The 4,208-nt window shown below is 43.2% G+C and overlaps 1 long non-coding RNA gene across 1 annotated transcript; it reads right to left on the reverse strand.

Annotated features, from left to right (window-relative positions):
- LOC104972629 (uncharacterized) lies at positions 1–3,044 on the reverse strand. Its single transcript, XR_009493707.1, has 3 exons — positions 2,980–3,044; positions 2,590–2,642; positions 1–539 (listed from the first exon to the last, which is right to left on the reverse strand). It is a non-coding gene; the product is annotated as an uncharacterized lncRNA (long non-coding RNA).
- Between the last annotated feature and the right edge of the window lie 1,164 nt (positions 3,045–4,208).

Raw genomic sequence — 4,208 nt, forward strand, 5'->3', positions numbered from 1 at the left:
ACTATGAATATGCTTTATTGGAGAAGCAAAGAATAGACATGCTAATTGCTCATGGGGTAGAGATCACAGTGCAGATACAGACACACAGATGGCAAAGAGAGATCAAGCGATGATCCTGCTGCTCTTCCAACAACGTGGTGTCAGCTTCAGGAAGCAAGCCTTTTCTCTGCCAGCTGTCAGTCCAGGAGGGAGATTAAGGAAGATGCAATCCATCACCACGGCCAAAGGGAGGACAATGGGAGAGGCTGGATCTTGTTTCTTGGTCCAGATGAAATCTGGTGCTGTTACTTCCACTTGGGTGGACACTTCTGCTTGCATGGTGGGCATGGTGGCCCAGGAGGGCATTTCTTCTGGCTCAGTGCAGGTGGGCATGGATGAGGTGGGCAAGGCTCATGGCAGTTGGGTGGACACACTTTTGGAGGTGGATGGCAGGGCTCCTTGCACTGATGGTGATGCTGATGCTGATGCTGATGCTAATGTTGATGCGGATGCGGATGGGGATGCGGATGGTTAGACATGCTTCCTGGGTCTCAAAGAATCTGAAATACAGACAACTTTCTTTATAGCAGAGAGTCCGATCGGTAGAACATTTAGCTGTGCCAACAACCCTTCCGTCACTAAGGACACTTCTTGATTCCTAATACAGTCTTTATGGTTTTTTATAGCTTCATCACCATTCTTTTTTAGTATCTCTTGCCCTCATCTTCAGTCTTTTCTGATTAGTGTCTCCTTCTACCATTTTCTAAAACAAAATTACCTACACAGGTGTTGTACGAATACAAACATACCCTGAAGAAGAATCTGGATAATAAACTTGTAGCCAATCCCCAAACAAATCTCTACTTATTTCTCCCATGAGGTCTTGGTTGCTGGACAAGCTGACCTGACTGTGGGCTTCTGAGGAGAAATGCAAAGGCTCAAACTAGGCACTCAATGGGATTGGATGCTGAGAAGGGGGCATTTGGAACTAATGTGTGCTGTGCTGTAGCACAGTATCTCATCCCCCCTACTCTCTCTCAGGTTACGACTGAGCTTCTGACTCCATTTTCTCCTCACATTTAAGATCGCATACATGACCAAATATCAAAAATTTCTCCCTTAATCCTCATTATCTTCTTTTTCCCATACAGAGCACTAATTGCTTCAGTTAAAGCCACTTCTACCCCCAAATTAAACCCAACACCTAAGTTCCATCAAGATCTCTAAGAGTTGTGCTCACCAGAGGCTCCAAAGATCCCTATGACCTTCACGACAACGACAGCACTGTGATGGAGACTCCTTTTATAAGGACCAGGCAGCTCCACCCAGGGGGAACATCCCAGGACTGGCACGATGCACTTGTTTCCCACCCCTAAATACCACATGCTTGCAATATCAAAAATAAATTGCCACACTCATGCTGATATCACAAATCTCCCTTGTCCATGGACTTCTTTATCCTTCACTAAGGAAGTGCAGAGTGATTCAATGGAGACCTGGTCACATACTCCCTGTGCCATTGTTATGCACTGATTAGGAAATATGAGGAATTCTTTGACAATAGTGTTGTTCCTCCATTGTCAGACTTGGTGATTCTTTCACTCCCCAGCCCCCAAGAATCTGCTATGTAAAACTTCCTCCCTATTCCATTTCACCTGCCAGCACCCAGCTTTGTTTCCCTTGATGGTCGAGACTGGGATTTACTAATCTCACATATCTTAAGCACTACCCACAGTTTTTTTAAACCCACCTTCCTTTCACCATGCCTCACTGGTCTCTAGCCTTTTCTTGACAATTAAATGACTTGGGGCCACAAAGTTGAATCTTGTTTTTCTAACTTTCTAGTTTCTGGTGTTGGCGGTCTCATGCCAGGTGTGTTTTCACACGGCTCCTTTCATGGACCCGACAGGAAAACTTGATCCTTCAGTTTTCTGGACCATAAGGTCACAAATTGAGATGCTTTACTGAAGCTCTACTTCTGCAGATGTATACACTGATCTGGTCTCTGCAGCCACATGACCATGAGCAACTTGCAGTCTACTAGAAACCCAAATTCCTCTCTTCTCATTATTTTCAAAATTGACTCAATGTCTGGGCTGTATCCATTAAGAAGCTTTTCCACTAGTACTCCCCAAATATCCTTTGCCACTTTACCCTACAACAGTTAATTCAATTGATCCTATCCTGCCATTTTTTTTTTTTTTTTGAAATGACATTTAGTGTTTTTTCAGACATTCTCAGTATATACACTCAAGGAATGAAGCTCCATGAGTCATTGACCCTGTCATTCAATCCATGGATATTTTTCTCTAAACAAATAAACTAAGGGTGACATAGAACCCATCAGGAATTTATTAGTATAATTTGTTGAAATGCAGCATCGCTTCAGCTAATACTAAGCACTAAGCCTTCCATGGGGGACCTTGACTGCCCTGGGTATGCAGACATCTATAGGCACCGGTACTTTGTGACATTAAATGTTTCCCAACTGCTCTGAAGATCAGCTTACTAACACTGCTGTAAATCAGAGACAAGAGCTATACTTGCCTCAAAATTTTGCTATGGAAACAATAAAATGTCTAATATAAGGCATGTGACATAGTCTGTTACCAAGTCCAAGCTTGTTCCGCTTGCTGCAGTGAATCTGAGATGAGGTGTCTAGACTAGGAAAAGGAAAAAAAGAAATGAAAAATTCATTTTTCACCAGGAATCAAACCCGAGTCTCCTGCACTGAAGGCAGATTCTTTTTTAAGATAGCATATTTATTTACTTATTTATTTACTTTTGTGGCTAAATTCTTTTTTTCAAATTTAAAGTTATTTATTTAATTAGAGGCTAATTACTTTACAATATTGTATTGGTTTGCCATACATCAACATGAATCTGCCACGGGTATACATGTGTTCCCAATCCTGAACCCCTTCCCACCTCCCTCCCCATACCATCCCTCTGGGTCATCCCAGTGCACCAGCCCCAAGCTTCCTGTATCCTGCATCGAACCTGGACTGGCGATTCATTTCCTGAAGACAGAGTCTTTACTGACTGAGCTATGAGGGAAGCCCACCTAGACTAGAAAGGGACTTTGTTCAGGAACCCACTGGCTGAGATAATGACGAGTTAGTGCCACCAAATAATCATCTGGGGTCTGGTTGCCAGGTGCTTTTATGGGTCAGGAATGGGGTGGAGGTAAGGAACAAAGTTAAAAGACTACTCAGTCCTTGAAAATTTCCCCTAGTATGGAAAGCCATGAAATTAAGATGCTTACTCCTTGGAAGAAAAGTTATGACCAACCTAGATAGCATATTGAAAAACAGAGACATTACTTTGCCAACAAGTCCGTCTAGTCAAGGCTATGGTTTTTGCAGTGGTCATGTATGGATGTGAGAGTTGGACTGTGAAGAAAGCTAAGCACTGAAAGACTGATGCTTTTGAACTTGGTGTTGGAGAATGCCAGGCACCAGCCCTGGCTGATCCAGGGTATTCGAAGCGGGGACGGCTCGGCTACCTATTTATTTAAATGTTATCAAAGATATAAAGAGTAACAGGATGAGGATAGCTCAGCAGGAAAATTTAGTGGAGAAAAGAGAAAAGTAGCTTGGTTTACGCGGGAGATCAATAAATCTTCAAGACAAGAAGTTTGCACCACTTACGTAGGCCGCAGGTGTCCTTCCGTTCTCCCAAAGGAGAGGAGACACTGAGGCCTCCCTGGTCGGATCTTAGAAGCCCAGGCATAATTAGCAAGCATGGCGGGTTCTGCGCTCCAGATGGAGACTCAGCCAGAATTTGAGAGAGAGAGCGACATGGGGAGACCAAGTTTCAGTGAACAAGGCCCGCACTTTATTTTCCAAAGTAGTTTTTATACCTTAAGTTGTGCATAGAGGATAATGGGGGAAGGGGTGAAGTCATGCAAGGACAGCAGTTCCTGTCCTAATCGAAGCCAGGCTTTCAAACTTATCATATGCAAAAGTTCAGGTGAATTACATCATCTTCTGGCCAGGAGGCCTGTTAACATTTTAAGAAACTTCTCTTTCTCTAAAGGTGATTATTCCAAAGTCAGGCACCAGCCTCCAAAAAAGCACTGGACAAAGCTGCATTCCTATAGTGCAAAGGTGAGGTGGGCTCAATCAAGAAAAGAATTAACAAAAGGGTCTAAGGTTACAAACATTGAGGCTACTACTTACATTTCTATACACCCATTATATCAATCAATACACTGCCAAGGACACAGT

Source organism: Bos taurus, unplaced genomic scaffold (assembly GCF_002263795.3).
Source record: "Bos taurus isolate L1 Dominette 01449 registration number 42190680 breed Hereford unplaced genomic scaffold, ARS-UCD2.0 Leftover_ScbfJmS_1696, whole genome shotgun sequence".
Lineage (NCBI taxonomy): Eukaryota > Metazoa > Chordata > Mammalia > Artiodactyla > Bovidae > Bos > Bos taurus.